Source organism: Orcinus orca, chromosome 6 (genome assembly GCF_937001465.1).
Source record: "Orcinus orca chromosome 6, mOrcOrc1.1, whole genome shotgun sequence".
Lineage (NCBI taxonomy): Eukaryota > Metazoa > Chordata > Mammalia > Artiodactyla > Delphinidae > Orcinus > Orcinus orca.
Genome location: NC_064564.1, coordinates 95125090 through 95149502, shown reverse-complemented (window position 1 = coordinate 95149502; position 24413 = coordinate 95125090). Strand labels below are relative to the sequence as shown.

Genomic DNA, 24413 nt, shown 5'->3' with positions numbered 1-24413 from the left:
CCCAAGCCAAAAATCTAGGAAATATCTTTGATTCCTCTGTTCTCCTACAGCCCATGCCCAATCGTTCAGCAAGTCCTATGACCTCTACCTCCACAGGATACCCCAACCTCCGCTCCTCTCCTTCTTCACTGCCAACACCCTAACCAAACCCCTGAGCATCTCTTGCCTGAATCACTGCAATACCCTTGGAACTGATGTTCCTGCTTCCAATCTTCCTGCAGTCCATTTGCCATACGGCAGCCAGAGGATCTCTCTAAAAACATAAATCTGATCAAGTCACTTTCTTACGTAAACACCTTCCAGTGATTTTCCATCTCGCTTTGAATAAATTCCAAAATCCTTGTCCTCCCTCACGGAGCCCTGCCTGATCTGACCTTATCTCACGCTGCTTTCACCCTCGCCCACCACACTCCAGCCACACTAGCCTTCCTTCATATCTCACACCCACCAAATGGGCTTCTGCCCAAGAGCGTTTGAACATGCTGCCCACTCTCCGGAATATTCTTCCCCTGAGCTTCCCAGGTTGGTACCTTCTTGCCATCAGCTGAAGAGCTATCTCCTCAGAGAAGCCTTCCTTGACCACCAGTCTAAAGGAACCACACAGTCAGCCACTATCACAGCCCTGAATTTTAATTCTCTGCGTAGCACTTATTACTATCTGGTTGTTTCTTGTTTATGTATTTGTTGCTTTATTGTCTTCAATTCCTCATTATAAACTGGGATCCAAGACCTTCCCTGTCTTGTTCACCATCGTATATCCAGTGCCCAAAATGGTGTCTAGCACATAGGAAGCTCTCCATGAATACCTATGAAGTGAATGGATGAATGAATGAACAAGGAGACAAAGCGCTGCTGTTTATAATTCAGAGAGACAAAGCCATCCGGCAGCCTTTGGAGAGAGAAGAGCATGGCGAGCTAGCCTAGCATGGCTCAGGCACATCAGAGCCATATCCTTTAGAGGTGAGGCACTGGTCTGGGGGTCCTGTGAACCTCCTTCACATCTTCAGGGACAAAGCCCATAGTCAGAGTTTACTTCCTTTCCTTTCTTCTCCTCCTTTTTTGTTGATTATAAAATGATATTTAAAAAGCTACCACAATCCCATCACCCTAACAAAGAAATTCTTTTCACATATGCATATTTCCTTCAAGTCTTTTTCCATGAGCAGAAGTAGTTTTCACAAAATTGCAATCATAGAATATATACTATTTAGTGGGGTGTTTTGTTTTTGCATTTTCCATTGTGTCATAAATATTTCCCTGGTTACTCCAGATCTACATATTTTTCTATAATATTAATAATAGCTGGCATATATTGAGGGTCTCTGCCACTATATTATATGATTCAAACATTATCAAGGATTGTCTCATTTTATCCTCACAATAACCTTATAAGATATCAAGGATTGTCTCATTTTATCCTCACAATAACCTTATAAGATAGATACTATTAGTATTTCCATTCTACAGATGAGGACACTGTAACACAGAGAAGTTAAATAATTTGTCTGGGGTAGCACAGCCCAGAAGTGGTATTCTGATTCCAGAGGCTGAGCTCTTCCCACTATGTTTTAGTGTCAAGTGGAAGTTACTTTATCATTCTCTGGCTATTGGATATTCAGTTCTTTAGCTGTATAATAGGGATAATAATAGCACCTCCTTCATAGGGTTGCAGTTTTTAGGATAAAGTAAGAAAAATGTGTTGAGAATATGTATAGACAATTCATAGAATTCAAGCAGCCAACAAAAGAATTAAAAGACGTTCCACTTTGCTAGTAACTAGCAAAATGAATATTAAAAGAATAATGAAAGATCAATATCAAATATTGGCCAAGATTTGGGGAAGGGAGCACGTTCACACGTTGTCGGTGGGAGAAGAAACTGGTGATTTTTTGAATTGCCACTTGGCAGTTGCAAGAAAAAGCATAACCTGGAATCTGGAAATTCCTCTTTGAAGCATCTTCCCTGACAAAACATCTGCCCATGGGCATAATATGTATGAACAAGAACACTCATAGTAGGATTATTGATAATATTCACTGTATACCACCTAAATATCTAGCAAAAAATAGAACGATTAAACTATGACACATCTGCACAATGTAACAGACTACCATTAAAAAAGAAGTGCATAGATCTACAGAAGCTATAATGAAAATAGGTGTCATTAAGTAAAAAAGTAATATTCAGAACATTACGTGCACTATTATCCCATTAATTTTTTTTATTTAAAAAGTTATATGTGAATGGATAGGCAAAATGTAGTCTATACATACAATGGAATATTATTCAATCTTAAAAAGGAAAGAAATCCTGACATATGCTGCAACATGGATAAACCTTGAGGACATTATGCGAAGTGAAATAAGGCCATCACAAAAGACACATATAATGCTTCTACTTATATGATGCTATGGACTGAATGTTTGTGTCTCCGCTAAATTTTCATGTTGAAACCTAACCCCCAATGTGATGGTGTTGGAGATGGGGCCTTTGGGAGATAATTAGGTCATGAGGGTGGAACCCTCACGAATGGGATTAGTGCTCTTATAAAAGAGACCCCAGAAAGTTCCCTTGCCCCTTCTACCATTGAGGGCACAGCAAAAAGACAGCCATCTATGAATGAGGAAGCAGTTCTCACCAGACACCTAATCTGCTGGCATCTTGATCTTGGACTTCCAGCCTCCAGAACTGTGAGAAATCAATTTCTCTTGTTTATAACCTTCTCAATCTATGGTATTTTGTTAGAGTAGCCCAAATGGACTGAGACATATGAGGTACTCAGAGTAGTCACAATCACAGGTAGATACAGAAAATAGAACAGTGGTTACCAGGAGCTGGGGGAGGGAGGAATGGGGAGTTATTGCTTAAAGGATCTATAGCTCCAGCTCTGCAAGATGACAAGGGTTCTGGAGATGGATGGTTGCACAACAATATAAATGTACTTAATGCCACTGAACTGTATACTGGTTACAGTTAAATGGTTAAAATAGAAAAAATTTTATACATAAAAAAAGGTATACGCAAGATACATATGACTTTACATGTAAACAAAGAGGATGAGGAGAATGTACACAAAACTGTGGATGCAGGTTGAGGAGAAAGGAAGGTATGAAGATGTAATGTTAAAGAGGGAATTTCATATCATTCTAATCTTTTGCATTGAGAATGTATTGGAAATGGATATTCACACAACGACTCCTTCTGTCCTTGGCTATGTCAAGTGATCAGCTCAACTGCATTATTCTGTACTTCCATCCTCCACCAGTGCCTAGGAAGGGCACAGTCCACTGTAGGTTCCAATGTGGAAATTTATGATAAGGTTTTAAATTCATACTGCAGGATAAATTGCTACAGTGAAGGTGGCACACGAGAAGAGGGGATTTTGACTTTGAATTGAGAAGTGGGTGGGGAAATGGAGCGTGAAACACTCTGCACGGCCTCTCCTTCCTTCCTCTTCTTTCCAGGTCTTTGTCTGTTGGGCTCCTTTAGGCTGATCGGTGGCTGGGGCATGCTGAACTCTTGCTGGGTGGGTTGGCGATGGAACACTCGGTTACACAGTAACTAACAATAAATGGTTGTTGAATGAAGGACAGAGCAGTGAGAGAAACTAAAGGAATTACTTCAAAGGAACCAAGGGGTACACAATGCCATCCCCTGAGGACTAAGCATGAGGGTGTTACCTTGGTTACCAGGGTGTAGCTGGGCCATTCTATTCTATGTCATGATGGGGATGTCAGGTGGGGAGAAAGCATTGTCCCCTTCTATCCTGAGGGAGGATATCAGGAAAGTCAGGCTAAGGGTCTCTCGTCTTAGAGGTGATGTTGGCTGCTGTGTGGTGCCTTCTGCCTGGTGGTGTACAACGGGCTTTGTTACTGAAGTGTCAGACATCCACCCAAAACAGTAACGATGACTTAACCAACCTGTTTGGATTGTTAGAAACCTGCTCACAGGATCAGCTACATCATTTGCGGGTGGTAGTGAAAACTGAAAATGTGAGGCCCCTTGTTCAAAAAATATTAAGCATTTCAAGAAGGTGACATCAGAGATTAGGACAGGGGCCTTCTGAGCAAGAGGCCTTGTGAGAATGCCCGGGTCTCAGGCCCAGGAAACTGCCCCGCCATCCACATAAACACACACTCAGACCCCATCTTTCTCTGAACTTCAGTCTCTCATTGTCTAATTCCTCCCACACAGTTTCCTTAAGCCACCCCCTCAGTCCAGCGTCCCCTCACCTCCCTGACTTGCGGAATTCCATCATCCTCACGTGGTAGAGTTCTGACTCTTAGCTCTTGCATCTTGCAAACTCTGGAACCCCAATTTCACCAGCTGTTGCCAGAAGTGCTCCTCTACCTGTTTTCTGAATCAGTCCTGTCGGTTGGGAGGAGGAAGGGGGTGGGGAGATTTGGAATGCTCTAATTATAGTCTGAAGTCCCCAACAGAGAAAGCTTTCACTAGTTCCTTCTGAATTACCTGAGGGCAACACCCCTCCAATGAAACCATTAATCTTCTTCCAAAGGGAACAGTCTCATCTCATAGGATGAATATATATTTCATCTATTAAGAAAATATTAACCCTTTTCCTCGTAACACTATAGCCCTGTCATTATTGTGCTCAAAGGAACTTCCTTGGCCTACTTTTACTACAAAGAGCCCCACATTCGCTGAATGTTTTATCTGACTGGCATATCTGGAACTATTCTAAATACTTCCTCTCTGATTCCCCCAATTTTTTCTTTGATGGAAAGAGGAAGCTGAGTTTCTGTCATCCCACCACATCTCAGCAGGTCAGAGAGAGGAAGACGGTAAGCCTGGTTCTTAGGGGCTATCTCTGGGTGGGTAAAAATCATCTATAATATGTGACAATTCCTTATTTATGGTTTTGATTAATCCTACCCTAGGGATCCTTTGTTACCACGCCCTGTCCTTCTCCACACCTACATGCTTCCTTTCTGGAGGAGCAGGGAACTTCACCGGGCTCTCAACTTAACTGACAGAGTCAGGGGACCCATGATGCTGCTACAGAATTCTTTTATCCAGCCCTTGCATCTTTGTGGCTCGAGCCTTTGAAAAATGTTTTGCTGGGACTTCCCTGACGGTCCAGTGGTTAGGACTCCGCGCTTCCACTGCAGGGGGCCCGGGTTCGATTCCTGGCTGAGGAACTAGGATCCCACATGCTGTGTGGTGCAGCCAAAAAAAAAAAATAAGTTTTTCCTCTTCTCACACCCCAGACTTTTCCCAAAGTCGCTCATCCTACAGAACTTTGTCTCCTTCTCTACCCAGGGAATGCCTGATTCTCTCCATCTCAAAGTATCTCTGTATTTTTACTTATCTTCTTTCTTTTCCTTTACCTGTGCTCTGAACCCCTTCCATCTCCTTCAAAACTCTGTCCCATTGACTTCCTCTTTTTCTGCCTCTGATCTTCGATTATTCCTTCTCTGGGTCCCTTCTCTGGGTTCAAAAATCTCCCATATTGAAATGGCTTTCCCTTCACCCTGCCTTGCCCTTAAGTTTTCATCACATCTCTTTCTTTCACTTCACAGCCAAATAAATTGAACAAATATCCCTCACACCCTGTCTCTACTTCCTCACCTCCCACACATCCTCAACCCACAGCAACCTGGTTTCCTCCTGACCTCTCCACCGGAACTGCTTTGACAAAGGTCAGTGGCCTCCTTCTGCCAATCCCAGTGGGCGCTTTCCAGTCCTTGTCTCCCTTGACCTCTCTGAGAGTCTCATGTTAATCACCCCATTCTTCAGGAAACTCACTTCCCTGGGTCTCCACACCTTTCTCTCAAGGTCCTCCTCCTACCTTCTTGGCATCTTACTCTTTTTCATGGTTAAATCATCCTCTCATGATGATAAGAGAGAGACAACACCAGTAATTAGAGGTAGTCCATGAAACATGGGGTCCCAGTGATGTTGCTTAGTGGGAATAAGAGAGAATCCCATGAATTGTGAACCAAGAGCTTGGCAAACCCAGCACAGAGGTGCCTCAGGAGCTAAGGATGGTGTGTCCAGGTGTTTAAGTACTACGGAAAATGATGCATGTCTTTTCCTTCTCCAAGCTGTCTTTCAAGTTCCCAGACTCCTTCCTCCCAGGGTGGAGATATCCGAAATAGACGAAATAGACGCATAGCCCCAGCACTCAGATGCCAGCTCCATGACACTGAATAAATGCCAACAACCCAGCCTTCCAACTCTGAGGATCACGGGTGATGAATGCCTGAGGTGCAGTCTCTCCCTTCGTGCACTAAAAGAACATTACTCTAGCAATTCTTGCCCCCTCTCTCCTACAGGATCAGTTTTTCACTCTCCACTGGCACATTCCCATCAGCATAAAAACATGCTGCTCTGGGCTTCCCTGGTGGCGCAGTGGTTGAGAGTCCGCCTGCCGACGCAGGGGACACGGGTTCGTGCCCCGGTCCGGGAAGATCCCACATGCCGCAGAGCAGCTGGGCCCGTGAGCCATGGCTGCTGAGCCTGCGCGTCCGGAGCCTGTGCTCCGCAACGGGAGAGGCCACAACAGTGAGAGGCCCGCGTACCACAAAACAAAACAAAAAACATGCTGCTCTTCTTCCATCTTTGAAAAAAGAATTTCCCCGTCTCCCTTCCTCTTTGCTTCCCCTTTGCAGGCAAAGCTCCTTGCGAGGGTCATCCATTCTTGCTGTCTTCCATTTCTCTTTTCCCATTCTCTCTTAAACCAACCCTAATTAGACTTCCTCTCCAGTTGCCCCAGGAAAAAACATTCTTATCACTAACATCTTCCATGTTGCAAATTTCAGTGGTCAATTCTCATTCCTTCTGTTATTTAACCTATCAGTGGCATTGGACATAGTTATTTATTCCCTCCTCCTTGATATATTTTTTTTACTTGGCTTTTGGGTCGTCTGTCTCTCATTCTCCACCTCCTACCTCCCCAGTATCTCCTTCTTAGTTTCTCTTGGTTCTGTCCACCACCACCCCAACCACCCCGTCCCCACCCCCCTGCCTTGGAATGGCCTCAGGACCTAGTACTTTTTCTTTTCCTTTCCTCTATCTACACTCACTCCTTGGTGATCTTATTTTCAATTTTATCTCTAAGCTAATGATTCCCACATGTTTATCTTCAGCCCAGATTCCTCTGCAAACCTTTTGACATCTCTCCTTGAGCATCTAATAGACTTCTCAAATTCAACATGACCAAAACGAACTGCTCTTCCAGTCTGCTCCACCCACAGATTTTCCCAACTCGGTTGACAGGAACCCCATCCTTCAGCTGCTCAAGCTAAAAATCCTGGAGTCAACCTTGATGCCTCCCTTCCTCTCACACTCCACATTCATCCTTCAGAACTGCTGCTGGCTCCACCTTCACAAGATATCAAGAATTCAACCACTCTCCCCCTCCAGTACTATCAACTTGGTCCAGGCCTCCATCATCTCTCACTTGAATTATTAACTAGCCTCTCATCTAGTCTCCCTGATACTACCTTATCTCTACCTTTGCCCTCTTCTGCTTAGTCTGTTCTCAAAACAGAATCAGAGTGATCCAACATCTCTCCAATTCCCCCCTCCCACCTCCAGCTTCTGGTAACCACCGTTCTGCTGTTTCTTTGAGTTCGGCTTTTTTAGGCTTCACATATAAGTTAAATCATACAGTATTTGTCTTTGTCTGACTTAGCATAATGCCCTCAAGATGCATTCATGTTGTCAAAATGGCAGAATGTCCTTCTTTCTTATGACTGAATAATGTTCCACTGTATATATGTACCACATTATCTTTACCCATTCATCCACTGGTGAACACTTAGGTTGTTTCTATATCTTGGCTATTGTGAATATGCTGCAATAAACATGACAGTGCAGCTAACTTTTTGATATCCTGTTTTCATTTCCTTTGAATATATATCCAGAATTGGGATTGCTGGGTCATACGGTAGCTCTATTTTTAATTTTTTGAGGAACCTCCATAGTGTTTTCCATTGTGGCTATACCAATTTACATTCCCACCAAGAGCCAACAAGGTTTTCTTTTTCTCTATATCCTTGCCAACACCTGTTATCTGTTGTCTTTTTTGAGACCAGCCATTCTAACAGGTGTGAGGTGGTAGCTCATTGTGGTTTTGATTTGCATTTCCCTGATGATTACTGATGTTGAACACCTTTTCATGTACCTCTTGGCCATTCTTCTCTGGAAAAACGTCTATTCAATTTTCTGCCCATTTTTTTCATTGGATTGTTTCTGTCTTTTGTTATTAAGTTGTATGAATTTTTTTTATGTTTTAGATACTAACCCCTTATCTGATATATGTTTTGCAAATGTTTTCTCCCATTCTGTCGATTTTTTTGTTTGTTGATAGTTTACTTTGCTGTGCAGAAGCTTTTTAGTTTGATGTAGTCCTGCTTGTGTGTGAGTCAAAGCAGACCTGAGAATGAACAACAAAGCCAGAGGCATCATACTTCCTGACTTCAAACTATATTACGAAGCTTTTTAAATTAAAACAGTATAGTACTAGCATAAAAATAGACACATAGACCAATGGAACAAAATAGAGAGCCAAGAAATAAACCCCTGCATATAAGGTCAACTAATATTTGACAAGGGAGCCAAGAATACTCAATGGGGAAAGGACAGTCTCTTCAATAAATGGTGCTGAGAAAACTGGATAACCACATGCAGAAAAATGAAAACGGGCCACTAACACCACCCAAAAATTAACCTGAAATGGATTAAAGACTTAAACATAAAATCTGAAACCATAAAACTCCAAGAAGAAAACAGGGGGAAAGCTCCTTGACATTGGTCTTGGCAATAATTTTCTGGCTCTGACACCAAAAGCACAAACACCAAAAGCAAAAATCAACAAGTGGGCCTATCACAAGCTAGAAAGCTTGTGCACAGCAAGAGAAGAAGCCTCTTAAACGTGAATTCACTCCTCTTTTATCTAGGCAGTTTCACAAGCAGATCCTCCCCACGCTCCAGAGCAGTACCCACGTCCAGTATCAACAGCAGTGCATCCATAAACATGCAGTGTTTGGACTCAGGTGCCTTTTGATTTGAGGACATAGGTCAGGAAATCTGAAGACATAGTTCCTGAGGCCTAAATGGAGTTAGTTATGAGAGCACATATTGATGGCACTGAGCACCAGGTCTCAAGTGACAGAGGCACCCACATGTTCTTTAGCAACTGTGTCTGTGAAATGTCCTCTAAAGCATGGGGCTTAGAGCAAGGCCCTCTCCCCTGGATCTCCAGGGGGTGAAACTGCATCTGCTGATGGAACACTGGGGGTCCAGGGCCTATGGCTGGCCATTCCTGCTTCCCAGTCTGTACAACAGGCAGAAAGATCATTCCCTTCCCTCTGCTCTGGGTAAACTGCCTAAGGATCGACATGGTAGTATCTCGTGAAAGCTCTGAGCCTTTGGAAAATCGCTTCTCCTTGAGGGGCAGGAAGAGTGCTGGTGCTGCGACCAAACTAGTGGCTACCAGTGGGGAGGGGGGTGTAATCTAGGGGTGGGAGAGTGGGAGGTACAAACTATTAGTTGTAAGGTAGGCTCAAGGATGTATTGTGCAACACGGGGAATATAGCCAATATTCTGTAACAACTGTAAATGGAAAGGAACCTTTAAAATTGTATATTTTTTTTAATTTTTAAAGAGTGCTTATGCTTCGGTTTCATGGTATTGTGCTGTGTCTTTCAGCTCCAAACCCATATGCTTCTCCACTCTTCTTTATGATGCTCAGGCTGGGAGCCTGCAAACCTCATTCCTGCTTTGCCAGTTGGTTCTGCCGATGATAAGTCCTGTCCATAGGGGGCGCTAGTGGGAAGGGATTTGCTCTTTCCTGTCTACCTCCTGACCCCGTGAGTCACCCAGCCTTGCTTCTGCAGCCCACCCCCACCCGCACAGTGGCTGTTCCTCCTGTAGCAGCCCCTGAATCCCGGCTGCAGTTTTCCAACGCTCGCAGGTCCAGCTTCGTTGTGTCCACCTCAGACATGTCAGTGCCAGCTGGCTGGCACCCCCTGCTCAGAGATCTGTGTTGCAGCTCCATGGGGTCCCTCTTCTGAGTTTTTAAGTTTTGGGTTTTTTTGTTTGTTTTTGTTTTGTTTTTGTTTTTTGTTTTTGGCCATGCGACGTGGCTTTCAGGGTCTCAGTTCCCTGATCAGGGATTGAACTCGTGCCCTCGGCAGTGAAGGCGTCAAGTCCTAACCACTGGACCACAAGGGAAATCCCCCTGAGTTTTTAAGTTTTAATAATTACAGCATCTTCCCTTTCTTCCCTCCACTCTAGATTTCCACTCTTGTAGTTGCTTCCTGCAATTGCTACTCTAATTCCTTAGAGTTTTTCTTTTTACTTTTTCAGTTACCTAGTTATCAATTCTTTGTGTTAAATGCACTCTTCACATGTCTGAGGTATTGTTATGGATTAAACTTGTTCCCTCTCCCTTCAAATTATATATTGAAATCCTAATTTCCAATGTGATGGTATTAGGAGGTGGGGTCTTTGGAAGATGATTAGGTCATGAGGGTTGGGTCCTCATCTGTGGGATCAGTACTCTTATAAAAGAGACCCCACAGAGGTCCCTAACCCCTTCTGCCAGGAAACAAGCCCTCAGGAGACGTGGAATCTGTCAGCACCTTGATCTTGGCCTTCCCAGCCTCCTGAACTGTAAGAAATAAATATTCGTTGTTTAAGCCACCCATTCTACAGCATTTTGTTATAGCAGCCTATGTGGCTTCTGTCTCTCATCTGGGTCCTGACTGGCACAGGTTTAAATCCCAGCCTAGCTCTTCCTAGCCGTGCAATTGTATTAGTCAACTTGGGTCAGGTTATGCTGCGGTAACAAAATAACCCAAATCGCAGTGGCTTACAACAGAAATTTGTTGTGCACTCATGCATATATGCTGGCCATTCTTGGCCATGGTCCTGGGATCCCGGCTGAAGGAGCAGCCCCCATCAGGGACGTTGCCATTTCTGCAGCAGAGGAATAAAGGAAGATGATGGGACCAGGCAAGAGTCCTTTGGCTTGGAAACTGCATGTGTCATTTCTTCCTGCATTTCATTGGCTAAAGCAAGTTACATGGACAAGTCTGCCATCAATGGGGCAGAAAGTGCCATCCTCCATAAGTGGGGGCTCTATAAGGGGAACGTGCAAATGTTCTAAACAATAATACATTCAGCCTATCACAGTGATCTTGAGCATCCCCAGGTAGTAGGATGGGCTGTTGTAGTAGCACTGAGCCCTGTGGCACTGTGGGGTTGCCGTGTGTGTACGTGTGTGTGTGTGTGTGTGTGTGTGTGTGTGTGAGCTAAAACAGCCTAAAGCACTGTCCCCTGGAAGCTGGCTTCTGCAGTGTGTCCCTCCCCTGAGGGAGACAGCCTCCCATTCTGAGAAAAGGCCTGGGGACCTAGCATCAGCGGCAGCAATCAGCAATGCATGCCTCAACTCTTACTGAGAACTTCCACGCGATGCTGGACCGAGAGAGAGCAGTGGCAGGCGGCAGTGCTGGAGATGGCCTGGTAGCCGCCTGAGAACCCAGCCCTCCCTGCAGCCCACACATAGAGGCAGGCACTGGCGGCCCTGCTCCCTGTAGGTGGCAGCAAGGATACCCCAGGGCTGCCCCTGGGGTCAAAACCCTACTTCTGGGATTCTGAATTTACCAGAACAGGGAAACCAGTAAGTGGGGTGGGAAGCAGTCTTGGAATCATTCCATTTGAATTTTAAAAGAAATCTGACTTTATTTGTAACTCCAGCTGTTAAAAGTGGTAAGTTTCGGGCTTCCCTGGTGGCGCAGTGGTTGGGGGTCTGCCTGTTGATGCAGGGGACGCGGGTTCGTGCCCCGGTCTCGGAAGATCCCACATGCCGCGGAGCGGCTGGGCCCGTGAGCCATGGCCGCTGAGCCTGCACATCCGGAGCCTGTGCTCCGCAACAGGAGAGGCCACAACAGTGAGAGGCCCATGTACCGCAAAAAAAAAAAAAAAAAGTGGTAAGTTTCAGTTATTTGTTCTAGTTATCTTTCATATTGAAATTAGATTTTTTCTCATTACATAAATAACATGATGATTTTTAATAATTAGAACTATTCATATAAATATCTGGACAAAGAAAAGTCACCTAAAACCTCACACTCTAAGCTCACCACTGCTAATATTGGTGACCAGCTTTCTTGCACCTGTTTATGCATTCACATATACACACGGGTAGATATAAGTTTCCATAAATGAGAAGGTATTGTGAATTTTTTTAATCATCAACCCTTTCCACTTCCATCCCCTACTCCATACGTGCCCCGCCAGTGATCCTTGTTCCCGGTCTGGTACGTGTCCTTCTCTTCCTCCACAGCCATACAGTCCTACACAGTTTGTTATCTATGGCCATGCTCTATTGGTCTTTGTTTTAGAAAATGAGATCACCCATTTCCTTGCATCTTCTGTCTGTCATCAGTGCTCTTGGAAATCCCTCCAGGTCACCTGGAAGGGCTCCAACTCTTCTTAAATGGCTGCTTAATATTCTACGGCAAAAAACTGCATTAAGTTGGAATTTCTCCACCCACTTTCTCCAAGGACTCTGATCCTTGCAGATGTGGAAGAATTCTGAAGATGCACTGGGAATACAGTGTGGTACAGGGGGAGACCAGGAATTTGAGACTGAGGACCTAGTTTTCTTAGTACCAGCTGAGACTAAACTAGGAAGATTATGGCAAAAGAACCTTTTAATTGATGATGATGTCAGTGCTGCTGCTGCTAACGGCCATTATTTGCATTTATTGGTTTTGACTTTCTTACTAACTTTATTGGTTTTTTTCTAAGTTACTTTTTCAATAATGAATGCCTTCCCATGTTTCAAAATATCAAAACGTATACAGGGCACACATGGAAAGCCTCCTTCCTGCTCCTGTCTCCCAGCCGCCTGGTTCCCCACCCCATAGAAGACCACTGTTACTGGCTTCTCATATATGTACCTTACAAATTATAAATAATTTTGATTTTCTTTACTCCATTTACTCCTCCACCACACAAAGCAGTAGACAGATCCCAGCCCGTGTTACACATGAGGAAGCAGAGGCCAAAATTCAGAGACTAAGCACTACCTGGCCCGGGACCCCCATGGATCGGACCCCAGGTCTACTCGGCTGGCTTTCTATGCACCAAATGAGCTCACCCAGTGGCTCAACGAAAGGGAGGTGATCAGAAACCCTTCTCTAGGGACTTCCCTGGTGGTCCGGTGGTTAAGACTCCGAGCTTCCACTACAGGCAGCACGGGTTTGATCCCTGGTCAGGGAGCTAAGATCCCACAGGCCACATGGTGTGGCCAAAAAATAAATAAATAAAAGGAACCCTTCTCTACAGCAAACACTCACCCATCCCACTGATTTATCACTTTAGCAAGCCTGGATTTTTCTCCCCACAGGCTTTTTTCTTTTCCTTGCCCCAGAGCTGATTCCCTGAGCAGCAGGATGCGGCCGAGCCAAAGACTGTCCCGCCCACGTTCCTGCAGCTGGAGCTTCTGGGAAGGCCAGTGCCTGTGCAGCTGGGCCTCCTGTGCCTCCACTCTCTCTGCCCGTGGCAGAGCCTCAGGACAGAGGCTGCCTGTTCATGTGCCTGTTTTGCTTCCTCTGCTGGGAAGCTTTTCCTGATGCCCCTTGATGAAAATCCCCTGACACGTGGTTGAGGAAGAGTACCTGGGTGCTCCTGGCTTCATTCACCTGCTCATTACACCAAGCTCACAAGACAGGCACAAGGAAGCTGAGGGCGGCTCAGAGATGCCAACTGACCTGCCTAAGACGCCACAGCGTGCACGTGGCTTTCTCCTGCCAGTTCCCATGCCTGGTCTGGTGGCCCAGGCCACCTCCGTGGACCGCCCATGCCCTTGGCTTCGGCCTCTAGTGTGCAGGCAGGATTATGCAGAGGCCTCAGGCTTGGGAATCAACAGAAGGGCGTTGAGGCCCGGCTTTGCACTTGCCAGCTCTATCGTTTAGGGCACGTTCCCAATCACTCTAAACTCTGCGCAGTTGAAAAGTGGAGATGCTAAGACAAATCCTAAGGCCCTTGTGAGGTCACAGCATGAAACGAGAACATGAGGTCGTGCACATAGCACACACTCATCTCAGGGCTTGGTGGGATGTGAGCAGTAAAGGCTGTCGATGATGATTTAAAAACTCACTTACCGGGGAATTCCCTGGTGGTCTAATGGTTAGGACTCGGGGCTTTCACTGCTGTGGCCCAGGTTCAATCCCTGGTCGGAGAACTAAGATCCCGCAAGCTGCACGGCGCAGCCAAAACAAAAAACAAAAAACCCCAAAAACTCACTTATTAGATCCAGTTCTCCCCCTTTGCTCCTGGCAGACAGAGGCCTAGACTCCCGAGTCTTTGAGTTGGAGGCACTGTTTTGCACAGAACGGTTGACATCTTGAGCTGGGCCATGAAGGATGACTAGTCAGACAAACAAGGGAGAGGCTGCCAAAACCAGCAGGTGTGAGAGTGCTGGGGTTTGCCAAAAATGATGGCTTCCCATGTGTCTGGACCTTGCAGGTGGCCTGAGGGGGCACAGGGAGAGCTAAGTCTAGGGAGCTTAAAAGGGACCAGTACAAGGGGAACAGATAACAAAACTGGCTTATGGCTTGGGGTGGGTCCATGATGGGGGTCAAACCAGACCTCTAAGTCTGAGGCTATTTTAAGCAGGATGGAAAACCCCAGAACTTCTGGTTTTTTTTTACATCTTTATTGGAGTATTATTGCTTTACAATGGTGTGTTAGTTTCTGCTTTATAACAAAGTGAATCAGTCATACATATAAATATGTTCCCATACCCCCTCCCTCTTGCGTCTCCCTCCCTCCCACACTCCCTATCCCACCCCTCCAGGCGGTCACAAAGCACCGAGCTGATCTCCCTGTGCTGTGCGGCTGCTTCCCACTAGCTATCTACCTTACGTTTGGTAGTGTATATATGTCCATGCCACTCTCTCGCTTTGTCACAGCTTACCCTTCCCCCTCCCCATATCCTCAAGTCCATTCTCTAGTAGGTCTGTGTCTTTATTCCCGTCTTACCCCTAGGTTCTTCATGACCTTCTTTTTTTCTTAGATTCCATATATATGTGTTAGCATATGGTATTTGTTTTTCTCTTTCTGACTTACTTCACTCTGTATGACAGACTCTAGGTCCATCCACCTCACTACAAATAACTCAGTTTCGTTCCCTTTTATGGTTGAGTAATATTCCATTGTATATATGTGCCACATCTTCTTTATCCATTCATCTGATGATGGACGCTTAGGTTGTTTCCATGTCCTGGCTATTGTAAATAGAGCTGCAGTGAACATTTTGGTACATGACTCTTTGAATTATGGTTTTCTAACCCCAGAACTTCTGAGTGCTTCCAGCTACCCAACAACTGATTGGCAGCAAGAACAATATTCTTGTTGTTGGATGAACTCATCTGTTTCTCTTCCCAACAGCAAGCTCCTTATGGATAATTCTGTTTTCCCTAGATTTACCCGTCTATGCTTCCCACCACTAGGAAAATTTCAGATAAAGATGATCCCTTATGAATTTGGGAGGAGAAACACTTAGGAATATTCAATTGTAAAATCAGAAAGGTTTTGATTATTGGGATGAAGGAAGGATCAGACTAAAACAAGAAAAAACAAAACAAACAGAAAGCTGCCTCTTAGCATGGCCTGTCTGCAACACAGCGAAACAAATCGAGAGGTTTCTTACTAAAACTGTGGGGAGAAAAAGTCTCTAAAGTTTATATTGAACGAGAGATGGTACATAGAAAAGAATAGCATAGTACACGTAATTTCCAATTGTACACATACAATGTGCACCAGCACTTGCTTTGTTTGATATGCCGTCTTCATTGTTTTATTTTCATGAACATATTTTCATGAACATATTTATAAGCATAACCTTGCCAGCCTGTGGGTAGTCTTGGGGTTACACTGAACAGTAAAAACTCAATTTTTTTCAGTTTATGCCTGTGGGAAGCAAAATAATGCCTCCCCTCCCCCTGCCCAGATGTCCACGTCCTAATCTCCAGAAACTGTGAATATGTTAGTCATATGGCAAAGCGGAATTAAGGATGCTTATCAGGGACTTCCCTGGTGGTCCGGTGGCTGAGACTCCGTGCTCCCAATGCAGGGGGCCCGGGTTCGATCCCTGGTCAGGGAACTAGATCCCACATGCCGCAACTAAGAGTTCGCATGCTGCAAATAAAGATCCTGCATGCTGCAATGAAGATCCCGCAGGCGGCAACAAAGTTCTTGGGTGCGGCAACTAAAAACTGGCAGAGCCAAATAAATAAATAAATATTTTTTAAAAAGGATGCTAATCAGCTGACTTTAGGATAAGGAGATAATCCAGGTAGGCCCAGTGTAATCACAAGGGCCCAGATAAGAGGGAGACAGAAGTGTCAGTTGAAGGAGGAGATGTGATGATGGAAGCAGAGGCCTGAGTGATGTGGCCACAAGCCAAGGAATGTAGGCGGCCTTTAGAAGATGGAAAAGGCAAGGAAACAGATTCTCCCTTGACATCTCCAGAGAGAAGCACAACCCAGCCAACACCTTGATTTTAGCCCTGTGAGACCTTCCGACCTCCAGAACAGTAAGATATTAAATCTGTGTTGTTCTAAGCTGCTAATTTTGTGGGGATTTGTTGCAGCTGAAATGGGAAACTGATATAATGCCCTTACTTGCTGACCCAGGAGCTGAGCCCTCTCCACCCACCCCAGGTCTCACTGTTTATTCTGGACAGGCGTCCCGGGCTGACTCATGAGAACTCGTAAAAACATCCCGCACATTCTTCCACTCCAGCTCCTCTGGTGATATGTGATGCCTCTGTTACCTTTGGGCCATGCTATCTACTGCCACAGGTGCCCTCTGAGAGCACCCAGGCCTGTCCCCAGGGGATCACCTTGCAGGACACACAGAGCATCAGATGCTTGCGTTTCCAAAGCGGCACTCTGTCCCTGCTGTCCTCAGCACTTCAAACTGTACATTGTCCAGGAAGCAGCTGAGGGAATTCTCCTTCCCCCACTTCGTCTTTTACCTGGGCATCTGGTCTCACGGAAGTGTTGCCCATGACCCTGTACGATACCTTCAGCTGCATCCCTATCCCCTCAGGGGGCGATCTCTGGGGAAGGATCAGGATCTATACCATCCCACCCCGGCCACCCATCCCATCCTGGCTCTCCCGAGGCTGTCGCCGCAACCTGCCCTGCTCCTTCAGCCAAACACCCTTCCCCTACCCGTGAACTTCCCGCACACACACCCACTCTTGCCAGACGTGCCCGGATGTATTTTCATCCCCGCTAAGGCCACAGGGACCCCCTTCCACGACCTCAAAAGAACTTCAGTTTTATTTCCCTCACCTGCTCCCTAATCCATGGTTCTAGAACCCCAAGTTCCTCCACAGTGAACTTGGCCACCATGGGGGTTTTCAGGACCCTGGTCTGCCAGCATTGCATGGGCCACTGCAATGCTTTACTCCTGGGGGTGAGGGAGCCCATCATCCCTCTTCCCACCTGCAGCAGCTGTACACACCGAGCAGAGAGGCCAGGTCTGTGCCCTCAAAGACTCATTTGCCAAGGCAGCCTCTTCACGGGTGAGATGAGGATGTGGCAGGAGGTAAACTACTGCCGAAACCCCCCATTCCATCACTCCCCCTAACCTCACCCACAAAGCTGTTCAGCCCTCACCCCTGACGGCCATTGGGAGCCCCAGCCTCTCTGGAGGGCCCCAGGTGGCTGCCTCTGGCTGACAGCACAGTCGGGGGGCCGGGAGTGGGGTGTAGGGGGGAAGAGGAGGGGTCTCCTGCAAGCTGGGCCAGAACCCACCAATCAGACCCTGTCTCTGCAGCTGAGTCTCTCGTGGAGCTCATTTGCATCATTTAGTTCAATATTTACCGAGCCAACCTCATTTTCTGGGCCGTCTCCGTGGCCGACAGCTGGGAAGGCTGCAATTACGGCATTACACGCACGCAGGGAAGCCACGGAGAGCAAACACGGAGACGCAGCTTCCAAACAAATGCAGCCCTGGGGAGCTCCCGCCTCGTCTACCCCAGATCTCTGCAGCTGGAGTTCTGCCTGGGCCACATCTGCAAGCCGGCTACACCCGGACACAGCCAACAACGGCAACAGAAACAATAACAGTGACTTCTTTTTTTTTTTTTGCGTTACGCGGGCCTCTCACTGTTGTGGCCTCTCCTGTTGCGGAGCACAGTCTTCAGACGGCGCAGGCTCAGTGGCCATGGCTCACGGGCCCAGCCGCTCCGCGGCACATGGGATCTTCCCGGACCGGGGCGCGAACCCGTGTCCCCTGCATCGGCAGGCGGACTCTCAACCACTGCACCACTAGGGAAGCCCTAACAGTGACTTTTTATTAAACTAATCCTAATAACTGACCGCGGCTGGGGCTTAGGTGCAGGCCTTGGGCTAAATTCCCTCTGTGGAATTTCTCACTTAATCCTCACAGCAGACCTGGGAGGCAATGAATCAGTGAGGACTGTTTCAGGCCATCATTCAGACAGAATGAGACTTTGTTAGCCCAGGAGGAGCCCCGGCTTCAGGCACAGCTGGGCTCAAGATGAGAAAGACATCATCAAGACAGTTTTTCTCCAAGTAACTGCTGACCTCACTCAAGTAGGCTACCGGCTGCGGCAACTCCAGCCCTACCCTTACCCAGGTCTAGGGGGTTCGAAGTCTGAGCCCATCCGCCAGGGTCCTGAAACTCACTTGGACTGGACAGGCAGGGAAATTTACTTTTCAAGGGAAGCCCTCCGTGGAGCAAGGGGAGGAAGGGGAGGACAGGGAAGGATCAGGGGCAGACAGGTAAAGGACTGGCACACTGGTCCACAGCTCACTGAACCTCCCCTGGAATGCAGGTTCCTTCAGGGCAGGGACCCATCATGTTTACTCCCCAGTGCCTAGAAGTGTCTAGACGTGAGAGGCTTTCAGTAAATACCAACTGATTGAGGCTGATTCCTGCTTCTCGAGGGACTGGAACATATCTGAGGGTTAGTTTCGACAGCCATTGTGTGGATAAAAATAGCCATTCAAGTTGGATTGTGATGATTAAGTGAGAAAATGTAAGTAAACATGCCTAAAAATACAGACAGCACATAGGGGCTCCATAGAGGATGGTAGACTTCACAAACTCTTCCGTTTTCCAGTTGTACCTGGCCATGGTAATCTGACCCAGGTGAACAATGATTTCCTATTGACTACTTGTGTCTCCTGATACAATAAAGTAGCTTTAAAAAATAATAGCACTAAGGTGGGGGGGAAGAGAGAAACGGGTGAGGGAGATTAAGAGGCACAAACTTTCAGTTACAAAATAAATGAGTCACAAGGATGAAATGTAGGGAATATAGTCAATAATTAATTATGTAATATCTTTGTATGGTGACAGACGGTAACTAGACTTACGGTGATCATTTTGAAATGTACAAACATATCGAATCACTATGTTGTGTACCAGGAAGTAACATACTGTTGTAGGTCAATGATACTTCAAAAACAACAAAGAAACTCATATCAAAAGAGATCAGATTTGTGGTTACCACGGGCTGGGGTGGGTGGGAAGACTGGATGAAGGCAGTGAAAATGTACAAACTTCCAGTTCTAAGATAAACAAGTACTAGAGATGTAATGTACAGCATGATAAATACAGTGAACACTGCTGTATGTTATACGTGAAAGTTGCTAAGACAGTAAATCCTAAGAGTTCTCACCACAAAGAAAAAAATTTTTTCTGTCTTTAATTTTCTATCTGTATGAGATGACGATGTTCACTAAACTTACTGTGATAATCGTTTCCTATGCGTGTAAGTCAAATCACCATGCTGTACACCTTAAACTTATAAGTGCTATATGTCATTGATGTCAATAAAACTGAAAGAAAAAAATAAGTAACACTAATCATTTTTTAGCATGCTTTGCCATTTACAATGCACCTTTACAATAATGATCTCATTTGAGTCTCTCTAAACACCCATGTGAATTAGACGATAACAACTAATGTTTGTTGAGAGTTTATCCATGCCAGGCATGGTTCTAGATGCTGTGCATTTATTAATTCCCTTCATCTTCACAAAAGCCCTATAAAGTGGATGTTATGTCCCCATGTCACAGGTGAGGAAAGTGAGGGCCAGAGACGTTAAGTAACATGACCGTGGTCACACAGGCAATAAGCAGAGACCCAATTCATCTGTCTTCAGCCTACCATCTTTAACCACTAAGCAAGATGCTGTTTTAGTGAGTTCCGTGAGAAAACTGGACCTGGAATAATGCAAAGTCCTCACAAGTAGTAAGCAGCAAAGCTGGGAAGAGAGTGCAATAATCTGTATTTTCCCCACTTCCCAACCAGTAAAGCTCAGTCTCTTTCATTCCATAGTATAAAGGCAGTGTGCTCAGAGCGCCACAGTTTTCAGCGGGCAGCTGCCAGGGGGCTCCGGACCCCAGCGGACACACAGCAGGCACCTAGGAGGTCTATGAGGTAGCTGAGTGCTGTGGGGACGAGAACAGGGGTCCCCTACTTAACTCCTCTTTGCTTCACGCCAGACCTCAGAGCCAGTGAGCCCGGGGGGTGGCCGGGTGAAAGAGGCAGAGGTGAGCTGGCTGGGAGCTCTGGGAGGGCAGCACCAAGCCCCCAGCAGCTCTGGGCGCCCTGGTACAGCCCCCACCCCCCCACACACCGGAGAGCACCAGGAAACGTCGGAAGGGCCAAAGCAAAACAAGCACATCACTGAGCTGGGCCCGGCGGGAGTTTTCTCCACACGCCAGCAGAGAAGAGACACTCACAAAGAAAGCAGTGAGCTAGTCAGCATGCCACATTCTGGGGCTGCCCCCCACACACACACACCTGGGGCAGCGAGCGGCACCTGAACGGTTTATGGCCACAAAACCTCTGTGGGAACAGCAGGCAGGAGGGCAGACAGGTCAAAAGTTTACACCTAAGAGTTCAAATCTCAGGGATGTGAAATGCAAGGTGGTATCTTAGATGTGATCTTGGAACAGTAAAAGGATATTAGTGGAAATGCACACCAAGCCAGTGATTTTGTCAACAGTAAAGTGCTAATTTCTCCGCTGTGACAAATGTACCATGGTTGTAAGATGATAACATCAGGAAACGCTGCGAGAAGAGTATACAGGAGCTCTCTGCATTATCGTTCTCTGAAAATTTTAAATGACTCCAAAAACGTTTTATTAAACGTTTAAAGAAATTCTCCAGAGGGAATCTCAACTCCATTGCATGCTATGCAACCTTGACTAGATCATTTACGCTTTTCGTGCCTCAGTTTCTTCATCTGGGCACAGAAACATGAGGATAATGATGGTCCCTGCCTTAGCGTACAAAGGGCACTTAGCCTCATCCCGCTCCGTAAATACTCAATAAACATGGGCTATTGTTACATCCACACAGTCTGCCTTCACACACAAATTATCAATACGTTCCCGGGTTGTGGAAGACATCGGGACCGCTCCCAGATGCCCCTTCATGGAAGGACTTGCTGCCAAGCTGCAGAGAGCAGCCCTTCCTGGGGCAGCCGCACCTGCTGACCAAGTGATGGGGGAGGGGAGGGCGGCACAAAGGCCCAGCCACTTCAGCCAGATGTGTGACAGCTCTGCCCAGCAAGCCTGGCTCCAGGTCTCCCCCACGGACTGGCCGAGGCTTTGTCAGGCTTGCATCGCAGTTGCCTCCCTCCTCGGCCCAGTTAGGTGCTGGTCCCCAACAAACCTCTTGCCCCCTGAACTCCACTGCAGTTTTTGCTTCCCGAGAAACTTACCTGTGGCAGCTGGTTCTGGAAGAGGTCCAAGAAAGCAGGTGGTTAGATGGTGCTCAGGACTGCATCACTCCCCTCTCAGCTGGCAAGGAGGGCCCCATCCCTGGTGGCAGGGGAAGCACAGGCAGGCCCGAGCACAGGGGTGATGAATGGATGGTGTACCTGTGGGTGGAGTGTGCAGGCAGGCCATGAGTGTACTGGACATTTGAGAGTGACGGTGGGGTGGGGAGTAATAGTAACCCTAAAGATACCAGTATTAAACGACCATGGCTAAGTACTGTTGATACTCCCACTGAGAGATAATGCACAGCTAAGGCCTAGGGGCAGCCAGTGGAAAGCCAGGGATGGAAGCCACAGGGCCTCTTTAATTGCATACAAGGAAACTTTCATCTTCTATCCAGGGCAAGCCCACAAGCCCAAGACGTAATAGTCTGAGTGGCTGAACTTCAAAGACAGTTAACGGCCTACCAGGGCAAGCCCAGTGAGGGCAAGGTAAAGTCCTGGGATCCCGACCAATGAGATAGGGACATCTGGGGAGAGGCCACTGAATGTGTCAGTTCCCCAGACTCCACTGAACCCTCCAAGCCGGAAGCCGGGTGCAGCCCGCCCCTCCCCCCCAAGACGGTACAGAGGCCCCTTCCTACAAGGCAACATTCGCTCCTCAGAGCCCACCTCTGCCTGTCTGGAATCTCCTTTAAGAAATCCTTGCCAGGGGCTTCCCTGGTGGCGCAGTGGTTGAGAGTCCGCCTGCCGATGCAGGGGACAGGGGTTCGTGCCCCGGTCCGGGAAGATCCCACATGCCGCGGAGCGGCTGGGCCCGTGAGCCATGGCCGCTGGGCCTGCGCGTCCGGAGCCTGTGCTCCGCAGCGGGAGAGGCCACAACAGTGAGAGGCCCGTGTACCGCAAAAAAAAAAAAAGAAATCCTTACCTTCCCTGAGGTTAAAATGACGCTCATATTCCTTTTGTTAGTGTTTGTTTTCTCCCCAGCATCCAAAATCTTTTTCATAACAAGGCAGGCTCTCGGGTTAGTTTCTGTAGCCTTGGCTGGCGCGTTGGCCTCCGGGCGGGCGTTCTTGAACTCCCGGCTGTGCGGGTTCCCAGGCCTTGCCGAAAGGCCTGTGCACCTCTCGGCCCTTGCGAGGACCAGAGAGCGGGACGGGCCGCACCCCGGGGGAGCGCGGCGCCGGCGGGCGGCTGTGAGGACGGCGCCGCTCCCCATCCTCACTCCGGGGATGCGGCTCCGGCGCGGCTGCCCCCGCGCGGCGCAGACCTTCAGCGTGGGCACCTTCGGACACGCCCAGCCTCCTTTATAGCCCCGCAACCACAGCGGTTTGTTTTTCCGGCCGGCGAACTTCATCTTCCGGATCATCCAGGACAGGGACAGAGGCGGCGAGGCGGTGCGACTCATGCACAACCTCTTTAGCACAAACTGGTTGAAGGTGGAGTTGTTTCCTCCGGGCCAGAAACCGTGCAGCTCTGCGAACAGCTTCTGTAGATGTCCTGGCTCCTGGGTTCCGTGCAGCGAGAGTTTTGGTCCTCCTTGTGGTGGATATCGACTCCCGTGATGGCGCCTTCTGCTCAGACAGGTCCCTAAAATGTCCTTTTATTTGTTTTCAGTTTTCTCTTTCACATTTAGGTCTTAATCAACCAAAGATAACTGAAGACACGCATACATATGACTTTATTTTTGTCCAGATAGAAGCCAGTCTCCCCAGCAGCATTTACTAAATATTCCATCCTTTGTCCACAGATACTTGGTGTTAACTTCCCTCTCATAGGAGGCTCTCCTATATTCCTAGATCTCCTTCAGGATTTCCGGCTTTCTTCCGTTTGCTTTGTCCTGTGTTGCTTCTTGGGCTATGGCTTTGTAATGCATCTTAATCACTGGTAAGTGAGGTAGGTGTAAACAAGAATTATTATCATTACAGATGAGGGCACTCAGGCTCGGAATATTGGAGTGAGTTGGCCAAGATCACAGGGCTAATAAGTGGCCACATCAGGATTCAAACCCACGTCTGCATTATTTCAAAGACTGGGATCTTTCCACTCCACAAGGCTGTCCTCAGAGTTGTCTCTTTCCCAGGGAGCAGAAGGGGTTGGTTGCAATGGTAGTTTGAGCGCACTGGCGTCATGCTCCCTGCCTCAAAGGAGGTCATGTTCCGTCCCAGAAGCAACTGACATTTCCTTTGGCTCCTGGAACCAGAGAGAAGCCACATTATCTGCCACTGTTGTCTTCCCTTGGGAGCACCCAGCAGGGCCAAGAGGACCAGTCCCGAGCTCAGGACCCAGAGGAACAGCTTCCACTTTAGTGGGCAGTGGGCTTCCTGCTTCCTGTACTGTGGCTGTGAGGAAGGGCTGAGAAGCCATAGAATTGTCTTCATTTCTTTGAAAATAGATCTGACCATATCTGTCTCCTCTGCTAAAAACAAAATAAACAAATGACACTACCCCCTCCCACCCCCAGCAAGAAAAAACAAAACCTACAGTGGTTCCCCAAGGAAGCAGTAGGGTACAGACTTTTGTTTTTTCTTTTTGTGTTTCTTATTAGCCAATGACCCTATTTTTTCCTATAACAGAACAATATACAGAAGCCTCAAATGTAAAACATTGAAGTGTAGCTTTAGAGGCAAGTGGTCTGTTCAGCCTCCTCCTTGTGCCT

General features: G+C 47.1%; 1 pseudogene; it reads right to left on the bottom strand.

The window, feature by feature from the left end:
• Positions 1 to 10398: 10398 nt before the first annotated feature.
• LOC117201859 (60S ribosomal protein L18-like) lies at positions 10399 to 23910 on the bottom strand (annotated as a pseudogene).
• Positions 23911 to 24413: the final 503 nt, after the last annotated feature.